The sequence below is a fragment of the Ochotona princeps genome, chromosome 27 (genome assembly GCF_030435755.1).
Source record: "Ochotona princeps isolate mOchPri1 chromosome 27, mOchPri1.hap1, whole genome shotgun sequence".
NCBI lineage: Eukaryota > Metazoa > Chordata > Mammalia > Lagomorpha > Ochotonidae > Ochotona > Ochotona princeps.
In genome coordinates, this window is record NC_080858.1 from 9695406 (window position 1) to 9711055 (window position 15650).

The window sequence follows — 15650 nt, forward strand, 5'->3', positions numbered from 1 at the left end:
TAGCACACAATAACCATAGCTTCAACATTTTTTGATTTAACCTGTTCCCCAGCAAGGGTTATTTTGGGGTTGAAGTGCTGAAGGAAAGAAGTTTGTCATTTTCTTTTTAACTGTTGCTTCCTACCACCTTAGCTAGTCATTACCACTGACCCCTTAAAGAGGATAGGAAGGTAAAAGTAGTTCAACTCAGGATGTTTTTTCATTTGAACTGGTGTTATGGCAAATTATTCTGTTTTGAGACCCTGGCAGATGGTTAAATGTGACCCTCAGTTGACTTTGATCACACCTTTGTTAGGTCATGCGGCATAAACTCTTTTGGGTAGATTTCTGCATCCGCCCTCCATTCCCTACTCACTTCCTGGTTTATAGTAGTCCATTCCCCCTGGATTCAATTTGTTGTCTCATAGATACTCCAGGTGGCCTTTCCCGGGAGAGAGGGTAGGTTTTAGGCAGCTGCTGACCCTACATCTTGTGATTTTCTGTGGGCAGGAGTGGCTGCAGGTACTTCTGTTCCAGGGCTGCTCCCATCTCAACTCTTGACTAGTCTGTCCCCAGCATGGTAGTCAGTCTGCAGTTGATTGATTCTCCCAAACCCCAGTAGGTGCATCCATGGCCTGCAAAGTATGTCTGCAAAGACTTAGGGGAAAAGTTGCCTCTCCATTCCATGCTCAAAGAGGTAGGAGGTGGTGTAGAGCTGCAGCTCTAGTCAAAAATTTCCTGAAGTTTCTTTTCTCCATTCTTTTCATTCTTTGAATCTTACTGTTGTAGAGCTGTCCAACTAATTCTACTTGCTTAATGATGCTGTTTGCAATTGAACATCTACCAATTACACTCATACTGAACATAGTGGAGCCAGTAAGTGTGTAACTGTCTCACCCATATTGTTCCTGGATCCACTGATGTCGCACCTTTCTTAGCTACCTTCATTTCCGCTCAGAGGGGTCTGTATCTTTTTTTACTTGAGTTCACACATAGAAAGATTTCTCTAGCTCTGTTTTATTTTTTCTGCATCAGATTCATTCTAGTTTCCTAGAAGGCATTAGGCTGTTGAATTTCTAAGCCCAGTAATCAACACCCACCCACCCCCTTGTACTCCATGCTTAGGCCTTGACAGCTGTTCTCTAATGCTGTGTGGGCACAGTACTGCTGTTGGATTGTGAAGGAAGACGCAAACTTCATTCATGAGAACTATTTACAAATGAGGTCACGTTGTGAAGTACGGAGCTTAAGGTGGTGGGAGGTGGCACACCTCAGCCACTAACAACAAGGTCCAAAGGCGTTTGCTCATATCAAGGTCACATGGACACTTAAGTGCCAGTGTAGAGTCTGCCCCGTGTGTGACTGCAAAGCTTGTCTTCAAAGCTTGGACTCTACTTCATTTCAGATCGCCATGGCATATAGATCTGCACAGCAGAGAGGATGGCTTCCACGTGGGGTTCAGCCATCAGCTGGCCTCAGATCTGCAGAGGGGGCCTATCCACTATGTTCTTGAGCTTGGCCATGTGTGATCTCAAGGTATAGATTATGCCAGGATTCCAATAGTTATTCAGCTACTAAAATTGTGTCAGTCTGAGTTTGGTGTTATTCCTGTGGGCTGTGGTTTGCCTTTTTGCTGCTCTTGACCTATATTTATGTCTAATTATGCTCTCTTCTTGTGCGTGTGTGTGGTCTCTGTCATCCAGGGCATATTGAAACAATGTACAATAACACAACATATTTAAATCAAGCAAAACAAGAAGGATAAACTGTTTTCTCTAAAGTTCCTGTAGGCTTTTGCTGGATAATGATAATGATAGCTTAACCAAAAAAGGGTAGAATATTTTGAACTTCAGCGGGGATTATACTTAGTAGAATTATCAGATTGTTACAGATATTTCCCTTTTAAACACAATTCATTGTGCGTCCTAGGTGGGAGATAGGAATTACAGTAGTGATTCAGAAATGCGACTGTAAGCAGATGAACATAATTTGAGTCTGGTACTATTTGTCATTGGTTTATTGTCAATGGTAAGAAGTATTATTCCTTTCAGTTACAGTGTTAAATATAAACCTGTGGAAATGTCTATTATAAGATTTATCTTGTCGTAACTGTAATATATTCTCACTTGCTGAGAACTATGTGTCTTCAGAAGTATTTAAGAAAAATATGTTTTAATGGAGCTGTACTAAGGATATTTATTTAGACAGCCATATGTAGGAATCAAAACATAATTTCAGTAAAATAGCCTGCTGGCCACATAAATAAGCCTGACACAGGTGTGTAGGTTTTGAGAGAACTGAGTAGCATCATCTAATGAAAATTAGAGTCAGCCTGAAAGAGATAATGCACTATAAAATCCTCCATTAGTAGGCAACTAAAGCTACTAAAAAATATTTTAAAATGAGGGTTAAAAAATTGCTATCAGGACCAATAACCAAAAGCAACAGAATGGGCCTTTGCCTTTACCATCATGAACCACATAATGTTTCATCCAACAGTGGAGTGCATACTTCACTGTGGGCCTATCTCCTGATGACATCACATCGTCACAGCAGCTTAGCGCCACATGTTACCTGTGTGTTCCTAGTGATGCTCACACTAAACACACCAACCACACTGCTAGTTCTGGAAGAGTGGAGCATGTAACAGTTACCTGTAGTGTATCATACTTTGTAACGATAATAAGCAGCTGTATTAATGGTTTGTGTATTGGGTGTATGTGCCTTTCCAGTGCTATTTTAGAATGTGCTGCTGCTGCTGCTGCTTACTAAAAATACAAGTTTTCTGTGAAGCAATGCAGTGTTTTGCCAGCTGCAGCCTCGGAAGCCTGTTTAGCCTGCATCCACATCCCATCAAGAAACCGCATCTGTTGAATGGCCTATGCCATCCATGCTGTGCCGTTGCTGTGATGGCAGTGCCCCTGAGGACCCATTTCTCAGAAAGTGTCCTCAACCTCCAGCGACCTGTCACCGTGCATCTCCATCTTGATTTGTTTGTTCCATGGAGGGTTACTAAACACACCATTAGTGCAGGCCCTAGGATACCGAGATGATGGGGGCAAGGCTGCTGTCCTGAAGGAGATTTTTCAGTGGGAACAATCAGTCAGTGACCCCTTCTAATGGGGGATAAAGGTGATTCTGGGGGAGATTGACCAAAGAGGTTACCCGGACTTTGTTGTTAACTCGGGGAGAGCTTGGAGAGGTGAACTGGAAGAGAAACTTGAGGCCAGTAGGCAGAAAAGAGAGAATGTATTCAGAGGGAAGAATATTTGCTAAAGTGTAGGAGGCTGGAAACTACACAGACTATAAGTAAAGCAGCGAGTGTAGAACAAAAGAGGACGAGATGGGAGAGTTGGGTAGGCATGGTGTCTTGGGAGCATTTGCACCGGTTATCCAGCTGGCAAGAATATCAAGTGATTCGGGGATATGTTTAGAATTTGTTGCTAGGAAATTAATCTTCAGCAATAGAACTGAATGGATAGCTTCAAAGTTAACAGCAAACACTAGGAGACTGGTAAGAAGCCACAGATACCAGGAAGCTTGTATCAAGTTCAAGAGGCATTCTAAAATATGGTCTCGTGGTCATTTGCTTTCATAGGTTTTGCAAACATACAAACAAGTTGGGATTTTTTTGTGTGTGTTTCTGTAGCTTTTGTGTACTCATACCGATTTTTTAAATTTACAATTACACATAGTTTTTCTGTGCCTCCAAATTGTATGAATTTTAAGCTCATCAAATGTAAATCTAGCCAAAAGGTAATATTGTCATAATCCAGACGAGACTTGACAAGGTGTTAAAATAGGCTAGAAGATGTAGAGAAGAAAGGATTCAAAGAACTCTGTTGGTGTGACAGAACAAACAGTGACAGGATTTCTCACTTCTAGTACCTGGGGAAAGGGAGGGTTGCTAACGGGTTTTAAAAAAAACATAATCACTATTGTGAGTAACATTTTATTGAACGCATCTGTGTGCTCTTATTCTATGATTTTACCAAAGTGTATTTACTGTGTCAGAGTGAATAAACTGTTAATGTATTTTGTTATCCTTGGCCAAATTGTTTTTTGCAGATAAATTGTGTCATTTAATATCGCTGTGGTTAATGGAGAAATGTATTTGCTTGTCCATGCTCCCGCTAGGTTGGTCATTAAGATTTCAATATTTTGCCACTGAATTATTGGATAGAAGTGGTACCTCCTTTTCCTTTTGCTCTGAAGTGTTACAAAATCATACCTTATCGTGTGCTCTCCAGACGTGTCTATTTTCAGGGGGAGGTTATTTTTGTCTTTTTTTCTGGTTGTGATTTAGGCAGCATTAGGAGGTGGTTGTAAATCTTTTATGTGAGCAGGTATGCATACCTGAATGCTTGCCATAAAAGCTAGAAATGGGTGCTGCTGAAACAACTTTGCAGATTCAATTGTTTTCAACCAGGTGTTAACAAACTAGGTGAGCTGGGCTACAAGATAGTGTGGGCCGGCCGCAGTAGCCTAGCAGCTGAAGTCTTCCCCTTGTGTGTGCTGGGATCCCATATGGGTGACAATTCATGTCCCAGCAGCCCTGCTTCTCATCCAGCTCCCTGTTTGTTGCCTGGGAAAACAATCAAAGACAGCCCAGAGCCTTGGGACCCTGCACCTGCTTGGGAGACCTGGAAGAGGCTCCAGACTCCTGGGTTTGGATTGGTGCAGCTCTGGCCATTGTGGTCACTTGGGGAATGAATCAGTGGATGGAAGATCTTCTGCTCTGTCTCTCCTCTGTATATCTGACTTTCCAATAAAATTAAAAATAATAATCTTAAAAAGATAAATAGTGTAGGCTTCCTTGGCAGGGAGGCAAAACTGAGCATGCCACATGAACTTTGAAAGAAAAATGGTTGGCACAAATGTTTTGGCATAGTTCAAAGTATAGTAACAATTTAGTAGATTTTAAGACAGTAAGTCGACTAATAAGAAAGATGAAGTTTGGGGATGGTGGTCTTCACTTAACTGGAGGTTCTAAGTTAATGTCTCTGTCATTCACTTGTGAGTGTTTGTTAAATATTTTTCTTATTTCAGAGAAAGTAAGCTTGATTTGAGCGACAGGTCATGCTATGCTGACCTGTGTTTCAGACAGTAATGGTTTTAAAATTACATATGCTGAGGGACTGATCCATGCATGCTAGCTCCCAGCCACTGATTGAGTCTCTAAACACCTGCTCCAGAATGAACCCAGGAGCTGAGAACCCCATCCAGGTCTGCTACTTGGTGGCATGGACCCCGTCACCTTAGCCATCTCCTGCTACCTTCCCAGCAGGCATACCAGGTGAAAATTGGAATTGGTTTCTCTGGGACTTGAACCCAAGCATTCCTGCCTGGGATATTAGCATCATTGCTGCCAGATCCGAAGCACGACCCTACTCAGTGACATGTTGACATCATTTGCCCATTAGGCCTTGTGCAAATGTTTTATTTGACCATATGTTTCTGTTCAGTTTTATGCATTATTTTAACCTACATGGATATTTATAATTTGCAAAAGTATCCAACAAAATGTGTGTGCATATGTAGGGTATCAGTGATTTTATTCTGCATTGGTCATGGAATTTGGGATCTATCGGAATAGTAGCACTATTATATTGAAGAGTTTTGTTTGTTTAGAGAAACCCATCCCAGAAGTGAAACAGAAAGCTGTTTACCAAGTCCAAACCTATGCTGTTGCTGAATGTTTTGGAAACTGATTGATTATTCCCAGTCTGTCTTGATGGAGTTGATTCTGTTCGTTAGCTTCTGTTTGTGTTACCTTTTGAGAGTTTGAGCTTTCAGTTTGTTTTGCTGTTGCTTGGCGCTTTTCCTGAAAGTGTTAATTCTTCCCCGACTTTACTCACAAATTTGATGCTTTGAAATAGATTGTATGATTCATATTTCATGTGCTACTGGTTTTTATGGCAAGGTCATTCCATTCCTATGGTTTCCAGAAAGGAAAAAAAAAGGGAAGAAAAACAGAAGTGAAAAATAATGGAAAATTTAAAATAAGTTAGCTAGTTGACTAACTTGAGAGATTGTCTGCTTGGCAGTTTACACTGCAGTTGGATTCCTAAATCTAAAATCGATTTTTCTGTTAAATCCTTAATGAATACATTGAGATGCCTATTAAAACTTAAAGTTTTGCTTTACTCAAGAATATGCCGGATCACGGATAGGATTTCATAAAACTAATGGTTACTTTGAAAGTTTTGTGGTACAGTGGGTTAAACCACTTTGCCTCCCTTGTCCCAGGGTGCTGCTTCAATTTCTGGCTCCTCCACTTCTGATGCAGCTTCTTAATAGAATATCTTGGTAGGTAGTGGATAATGATTTGGATCCTCGGGTTCCTTCCATCCAGGTGGGAAACCTGATTGGGTGTCTGGCACCTGGCTGTTGCAGACCTTGGAGTAGTCTAAGAATATATGTAAAATCCCTCCTCTGCTGAGGAAAGGTAGGAAGAGGCTAACAGATGTGTACTGGGTACCACCGAACTGTGCTTGGCCACGACTGTAGTTACATAACGGGAATGTGAGTGATGGGCCCACCTTGAAGAAGTCTTGACCTGTGCTCCCCAGGCCAAGGTGGGTGTCAGGGGCCCAGGAGGCTTGCGGGCAGGGACTGGAGGGGGGATGTTGGGGGACTGATTCTACAAAGGAATGGCAGGAAGGGTTAAGAGATTCACAGGAAGGCAAGGGAGGAGACAGTTTCCTGCTCTGGGCTTGACCACTGCAGAGATGGTTCAATCTAGCAGAGTGGCAGGGAAGAGATGAGGGATGAGGGGGAGACAGAGGGCATGAGGGGTGTGCTGCTGCGTCTCAGCTTGGGGACCATCCAGATGAGGACATCACCACAGGGACACCAGCAAGCCTTGGGGATGAGAGAGGCATCTCAAGCTTGGTTTTCTCACAGTCTAACAGAAAATGGAACATGTCTGTGTCTATGAGTCACCTAGCGTTTTTCTTAAATGTGAAGAATTGTGCAACCATCTATGGGGGGGCTTAGTGGCCACTTTGATCACCAGCATCCATACACATGCTGGTTAGCGTCTTGGCACCTCCATTTCCCATCCAGCTTTCTGCCGATGCACCTGGGAAGGGGGTGGGTGCTGATCCAAGTGCTTGGGCCAATTGTGTGGGATATCCAGATGGAGTGGCTAGCTCCTGTTTTCAAACCTGCTCAGTTCAGACCTGGTTCTTGTGAATATTTAGAAGGTGAATCAATACATAGCATCTCTTTCCCCCCCCCCCTATTCTTTCTACCTTTCTTTATTATTACTCTTTCAAGTACATAGTTTATTTTTATTTTTTAAAATTGTTTAGGGTCGAATTTTACTTAAATGTCAGAGTTAGAAAGTTTCCTTCTGCTGATTCACTTTCCAAATGATTGCAGTGGCCAGAGCTGGGCCAGTTTTAAGCTGGGAGCCAGAAGCTTCTACCAGGTCTGTGGCACGTGTGCAGAGGCCCAGGCACTTGAGCTGTCCTATGCTAGTTTCCTAAGCTGTAATCAAAGAATTGGATTGAAAGTGGGGTAGCCAGGACTTGAACCGGCATGCATACAGGATACTGGTGCTGCAGGCAGAGGCTTAGCCTAGTGTGCCATGACTTTGGAGACACCCCCCCCCCACACACACCCTATCAACTGTTTAATGACCTACTTTCCTGTTTTCAGTCCTGAGATAGATATTGTTGGTCAGTATGGGTGTAAGAATGAAGACTACAGGGTACAATGTGGAGAAATGGGGTCCCTTGTACATTGCTGGGGGCAATTTCACTTTGTCATTTAGCATTTTATTACCAGTAATTAAATGTATATATGGGGTATAATGTGATACTATTTTTGTAAAGATTCATTTATTTATTACAAAGTCAGATATACAGAGAGGAAGATCCTCCATCCAATGATTCACTCCCCAAGTGAGCCGCAACGGGCCGGTACACGCCAATCCGAAGCCGGGAACCAGGAACCTCCTCTGGGTCTCCCACATGGGTGCAGTGTCCCAATGTATTGGGCCGTCCTCGACTGCTTTCCCAGGCCACAAGCAGGGAGCTGGATGGGAAGTGGAGCTGCTGGGACTAGAACCGGTGCCCATATGGGATCCCGGGGTGTTCAAGGCGAGGACTTTAGCTGCTAGGCCACGGTGACGGGGCCCGATACTATTTTTTTTTTGTGCTTCTTGGATCACTTTAAAATTAAGAATTGATCATATTCTGCCATAATTACCTCATCTGTGAGCACCATATACTATTTTTTCCATGAAAACAGAAATATTAATATACTGTGGGATTCATGAGCAAGATGATCAAGTAATGAAAGACATCTGCTTCTGAGCCCGACTCATTGTGCTTAGCATCCTCTCTGGTTCCAGATATTTCCTTGGAAGTATCAGGATTTCTTTGCTTTTATGACTTAGGGATATTCCACGTGCGCCTGTGTCACACACTGTCTTTAGTCCTTAGTTGATGGACGTCAGGGTTGATTCCCTGTGTTTGCTATTGTGAATGGGGCTGCCGTACACATGGGAGTAGAGGTATCTGATTTGCTGACTTCATTTGCTTTGGATATATTCCAAGAAGTGTGATCGTTGTGGTGTGCTGTACATTGATTTTAGGGTATTTTTTTTTTTTTGAGGATTTTGCTTACTGTTTTCCATAATTATTGTGCTTACATGTATTGCTCTGGTCGTGTGTTAGCTGCTTACACCTTAGCCAGCATTTAAGTCATTAGACTAGAATGAGATAACTCTTGGGGGTGGCACTTATTTTCTGTTTCCTGAATACTAGGGATTCGGAACATTTTTTCATGTGTCTGATGGACATTTTATTTATTTTACTGAAAAACGTTCACATATTTTGCCATTTCTTAAGTTATTAGTTTTATTGGTTTTTAAGGCTCATTACAAATTCAAAATATCAATCCTTTAACAGAAGCATAGCTTGCACATGTTTTCCAGATTGTAACGTTGTCGCTTTGTTGTTTCCTTTGCAGAAATGTCTTAATTCTATTTGTGTGTTTTTGCCTTTTTAACTTACTCTTTGGAGATGTGTTGCAGTGTTTCCCCCACGTTTTTTCCCTAGGGTTTTTTTGTTTTGTTTTGTTTTGTTTCTTTTGATAGTTTTAGGTCTGAAGTTTAGCCACTTTGAGCTGATTTTTGTGTAAGATGGAAGATTGTAGTCATGTTTCAAACTTGTGCATGTGAAAAATCCGCTTTTCCCAACACCATACATTGAAGAGACTGTCATTTCTCAAGGGAATGTTTATAGCATGTTTGTCAAAGACTAGTTGGTTATAGATGGGTGGATTAGTTTCTGCGGAATGTTATATTGGTCTATGTGTGTATTTGTATTCCACTATCATGCTGTTTTTGTTAAGGTAGCTTGTAGTATATATCTTGGTGTCTGGTATTGTGCTATGTCTGGCTTTGTTGCTGAAGAGTACTATGGTTATTTTGGGTCTATTGTGTTTTCTATTTTAAATTTAAGGTTTTTTCCCCCAGTTCTGTGAGGAATGTCCTTACACTTTTACATCACATTTGTAATTGCTTTGGGTAGGATAGATTTTTGATAATATTTTTTCAGTCCTTGAACATGGATTTTACATGTGTGTGTTCTGCTATTTTTTAAATCAATAGTTTGTAATTTTTTTGTGAAGTTATTTCATACATTTTGATTAAATTTGTCCCAGAGTTTTGAAAATGTCTGTAGGTCATGTAAATGGGATTACTCTTTTGAATGCTTTTCCAAGCCTGATCACCATTAACATATACGATTAATGTTGACTTTTGAACAGTGATGTTTACATCCTACAACTTTGCTGAGTTCTCTTACCAGTTTCAGAAGTCTCCTGTTGAAGCATCTTGTTTTCATTATATTAAAAATCGTGTCATCTGCAGACAGGGCTAAATTGACTTCCTGACTGGCAACTTATACCTCACTAATTTTTTTCATTGCTTGCTTATCTCAGTCTACAACTTCCAGAAGTGTATCAGATGAGTTTGTGTGAGTGGGCATTTTTTTCAGGTTCCAGAGTTGGCAGGAAATGCTTTCAGCTTTTCCGCATTAGATATTATGTTGGCTGTGGTTTTGTCATATATTGCCTTTATTTGTTAAAGTATACTTTTTATACAACTAGTTGTGAATAATTATTTTTTACAATGAGTGTGTTGCATTATATCGAAGGCTTTGCATGTTATTGGCATCTTGGTTATATTGTGGTTCGTGATGTGTAGATGTTGAGCCATACCTGCATTCCTGGGATAAGTTTTACTTGGTCAGGGTAGATGGCCATTTTGATTTCTTGGTTTTGATGTGCTAATATTTTTTAAGGATTTTTTTACATCTATGCTCATTAGGGATATTGATCTTTAGTTCTCTATTTTTTGTACCTTTGTCTGAGTTTGGAGTGATGGTGATGTCATCAAATGAACTTGAAAAAGATTGCTCCCTTTCAGTTGTTTGAAATAGCTTGAGAAGAATCGGTGTTACTCCTTTCTTAAAAGTACAGCGAAGCTGTCTCATCCTGGACTTCTTTTTGTTGCCAGACTGTGCACTACTGATTTCTTGTTCTTGGTTATTGATTTCTGGGTTTTCTATATTATGCCAAGATTTTGGTTAAATCCTATAAGTCTTAAATTCCATCCATTTCTTTCAAATGTTCCAATTTGTCATGATATGTATGTGTAGTGGTAGTGTTCTCTGTGTTTCTGTGATAATAGTTGTAATACCTCCTTTTACATCTCTGGTTTTAACTTCTCTCTCTACATTTAGTTCTTCCGTGTGGGTGGCAGGGGTCCAGGCACTTTGGCCATCTGTCTTTGTTTGTTTCCCAGGTGCATTAGCAGGACCCCAGACTTGAACTGGCTCAGACAGGATGCTGACACAACACCGGCTCCTAAATGTCTATTGATCTTTCTCTGTATCTTTGCATAAGTCTGAGTAATGGTTTATCAATTTTCTCTACCTTTCAAAAAAAACTTGATCAGATTTTTGTATTTTAAAATTTCTATTCTCTGCTTTAAATTCTTATATTTTCTTTAATTCTGTTAATTTGGTTTGGTTACTGGTTTTCTTTTTTTAGATTGTTGAGATGCATTGTTAGGTTATTCATTTGTTATTTCGGTATCAAATGGCTAATCAAAATACTGCTATATTAACTCTAGTCAAGATAATGCTACACTGCTTTTGCTTTATCTGATCAATTTTTGCTATGTTGCATTTTGGTTTTCCTAAGTTTCAAAGAATTTGTTGATTTCCCTTTTGATTTCTCCCATGACCCACTATTCATTCAAGAGCATGTTGTTCAGCCTCCATGTTTTTGTATATTTTCTGGAGTTCCTTATGTTAATTTTCAGCTTCATTCTGTTGTGGTCAGAAAAAAAGAACACATGATATGAGTGCAGTCTTTTCGAATTTGTTGAGACTTGCTTTAACACCTAGTATATGGTCTGTTGTCATGCAATGATGAAAAGAATGTGTTTTCTGCAGCTGTGGGTTGGGATGTTTTTTAGATGTCTATTATGTCCATTTGCATGTAGTATAGATTAGTTCTGCTATTTCTTTGTTTTTTGATCTATTGATGTGTCCATTGATGAAAGTGGTGTGGTTAAGTCCCTCAGTTTTATTGTGTTTGAGCTTTTGTCTCTAGTTAGATCCACTAGTATTTGTTACATAAAACTTAGTGCCCTGACCAGTTGTACTCCCTGTGTCTTAAGATAAAATTCCATTAATTGATATTAATGCTCATTTTATGCACGTTATTCACGAATGTGTCCCATTTATAATTTTAAAAAGCATGGTCATTCAAGCTGAGAAAGATGATAGGATTTTTTGCCAAAGCTGACACTGAGCCACAGAATCATCTTCACTCCTGAGTCCTCTTCCTGCCTCAGTGACCAGAGAGAAGCTCCAAGACATACGTGGATGCTCACCTGTGTTTGTGGCAATTGAAAAGCAAGCTGTTTTGGTTATTGTCATTTAGAGCCAGTTTCCTCCTCTCTTCTGTTGCCTTCTCTTTAGGGTGGCATTAAGGGCATGGCTATTTTCGAAGGATGTCCACCGAAGAGGAAGCTTAACTGGGAATGTAGCAGCTAAAATAGGGTTGGATGCGTTTATGTTTTTGAAGGCACTTCATTATACTGTGAAGCTGCTGCTAACAGTTCAGTTGGCCAGTTCGTTGGAGCATTGTGGCAGGCAGGTGTGGAGCCAAAGGCTGTGTTGTCCTATGAACATGACCTTTAGCACCAGCACCTCCAGCTAGCAGGTGGAGGGAGAGAAACTAGGTTTAGCATCTACAGAAGCTGAAGCTGCACTATGCATATGTTTTCCAACTGTTACCCAGATGACATTATCAGCAAAAGATTAGGGCTGCATCAGTGCCTCGTCAAAACAGTAGTTTTCTCCTGTTAGGAATTTAATGATTAATCCACTTTATACTGTTGCTGGTGCAGCGTGCGTGCGCGCACACACACACACACATTTCTCTTAGAATGTATATTACACAACTAGGATTTTTCAAAATGCTCATACTTTGAGAGCATAAATCTGTAGCAATAATTTAGATATATATCGTTGTGTATGTGTAAAGTTGTTATTCTAAAGGAAGAGAGAAAAAATGAAGCAGAAAAAGAGACAATGCAACTCATCTATGTGCTGGTACATTCCCCAAGTGCCCAAAGCAGTCAGGGCTGGACCAGGCCAAACCCAGAAACTTAGCATTTAGTCTAGGTACCCCACTTGGCTGGCAGAGATCCAAGTAGCTGAGCCATTACCGAGGTTTCCAAGGGTCTGACCTGTTACCTGCCGCTCCCAGGGTGTACGTTACCAAGGAGCTAAAATTGCTAACAGAAGCTGGGGCTTGAACTAGACACTACAGAAATAAGACTCAACAACCCAACCATGACGGTAAAGTCTTGGCCTGCCAATTTCCTGAATTGTATTTCTGAACAGTTGAAAACAAATGTGATTGAATACACTAGATTAAGTCACTTTTTACTGTCTATTATAAAAAATGAAGAGACGGAGTATGTAATCAACAATAATAGGAGGAGAAGTGTTACAAATGTGATCAGGGAGTTTACTAATACAAATAGTGCTTACTTTTCTGGACTTTTGCGATATTTGCAACATTCCTCAACATTTGAAAATTTGTTGATAAATATTTACTCCCATGTCAAATATGTATTAGAACTTATATTCTCTTTCTCAATTACACAAACTTTGTGATCCCATAAAGTATGTATCCACAGCATAAATATGCAATAAATGAATTAGCATGAGGGTAAAGGTCGCCTTCAGCATGGTGCAGGGCGTGTTGTGCACTCATCACTCAAGTTCACAGTTGTGAGAAGTTTGTTACTGCTCCATGATGACAGGTCTCTCCACAGATATTACATTGTATCTACCCATCTTGGCAAAGAATTTCAGCATCCTCACTGTCCTGAGGTGATAAAAGGATTCATGCTATTGGATATTTTCTGATGGGTGGGAAAACTACCAGAATTTTTTTTTTATTTTGCCAGATATTTTAAAAAGTACTTATTTATTTGAGAGAGGGTGAGACAGAATTCTACTATCTGCTATTTTACTCTTTGAATAACCAACATAGCCAAGTGTGGGACAGGCCAACGCTGGGAATGAAGGGCTTCTTCCAGCTCTCTCAACCTGGTGGCAGAAGGCTTAAGTACTGGAGACTGTGACCAGCTGCATCAGCAGGAAGTTGGATCAGAAGCAGAGTAGTCGGAAATATTTGCTTTATTTACATTAGTCACATTTTCTTTATTGACTAGTAAAGAAGAAAAAGGGGAGAAAGAAAAGAGATAAGGGGGAATAAAGGACAGAAAAGGGTAGAAAGTAAGCTACTGAGAAAACTTTTTGATCATATCCGATCATGACATTAGAAGGGTTAGGTGCCTCAGATTTTAGTAAGTTTTGAGAATGCAGTCAGTCCAATAAGATAATACAGTACTGTTAAGTTCTCTGTAGGTATGTCTTCTGCATAGTACATTTCAAACAAAAATGTTTGTATGGAAACGCAGCATCTTGTCTGGGTGGGCAAATTTTATGATACCCTTGTAACAGTCACCATAAAGATACTTGATTCTGAGCGTCTCTGTGCTCTTGTATCTTCTGGTTGTTCCTGAAGACTTGGGTTCCCTCAACACACACACACACACACACACACACACACACACACAGAAGCTACTCAAAGCATCTGTTTTGGACCCCTCCCATGGACCTGAGATCACAAAGACACATCCAGGGGTGTCTGTCCCTGCATGGTGCCTGTGATCCGCCTAGGGGTGTTGATGGATGGCTTTCCACAGTGTCAGCTAGAGGAAAGTTGCGTGTGGGTGCATGAGCCAGTGGTAGCTTGTCCTGTGCCGGCATCCATGGGGTTAACGTGCCTTGCCAGCGTGAACAATGGAAACCGGGCAGCCCTAAATGAAATGAGCTGAATATTTCATTCGGCCACTCAGCTGCCTGCTCCAATTGCCTCCTTTACTAAAATAAGAGCTTAATCTAAAGTGACAACAACATCAGTTTCTGTGTGCTCCAGTCACACTGAACATGACTTCCTTAACATAAACACTATTTACATGGACCGGCTGGATATAGCAGGGAATCAGGAGCGTGCCCAGCTAAGACACAGGGTACAATGAAGGATGTGGAGCAGGCAGCTGAGAATTAACATCAGCAAATGAAAGCCTGACCCTCAGAGGGCATGTCCCTGATACGTTTTAAAATGAGAGAGCATTGCACTAGTAACCTCAGCCTTTGTAAAGACTATGCCATTTAAAATAAAATAGCACCTTTTTAGTTTAGACACTTAACCAAATGCATTATGTCTGACCCATTTTCCAACTTGGGTGACACAAGAGGATGGATCCCTAGCTGCAATTATTAGAATCTTTCAAACAATTGCAACCAATAACCTCCCTCCACAGTCTCCTTCTCATAGCAGCATGCAGTTCCTCGAGATAAAGGGGCACTGCATTCTGGGAGGGCAGGCCACGCAGAGTTGTCTGGGAACAGGGAGAGGAGAGCTGCCCCTTGAACTGCTGCCAGCTTCTGTACCCTGGACACCCCGGATTCAAAGTGGTTTTCCGCAGCAGAGTTTGGGAGATTGAAAACGGGTGTGACAAGGCACTGGGCTCTCTGGGCCCACAAACCCACCCAGGTTACTTCGCTCAGGCACCATAGAGCAGGTATAGAGACAGTTGTCCATCTTGAGGATACATTACTGATGATTTCTTTCTATGAAAATGATAGCATATTAGTTATGTAAATGGTAGCAGCACCTCTGGGGATTTTCAAGATCACAGTATGTGGAGATGTTTGAGTAGTATTAGCATTATTGCCTATGGATGGAATTCTGTGATTTTTTTTAAAAGATTTTTATTATTATTATTGGAAAGCTGGATATACAGAGAAGAGGAGAGACAGAAAGGAAGATCTTCCGTCCGATGATTCACTCCCCAAGTGAGCCGCAACGGGCCGGTACACGCCAATCCGAAGCCAGGAGCCAGGAACTTCTTCCGGGTCTCCCACATGGGTGCAGGGTCCCAAAGCTTTGGGCTGTCCTCGACTGCTTTCCCAGGCCACAAGCAGGGAGCTGGATGGGAAGTTGAGCTGCTGGGATTAGAACCGGTGCCCATATGGGATCCCAGTGCGTTCAAGAGG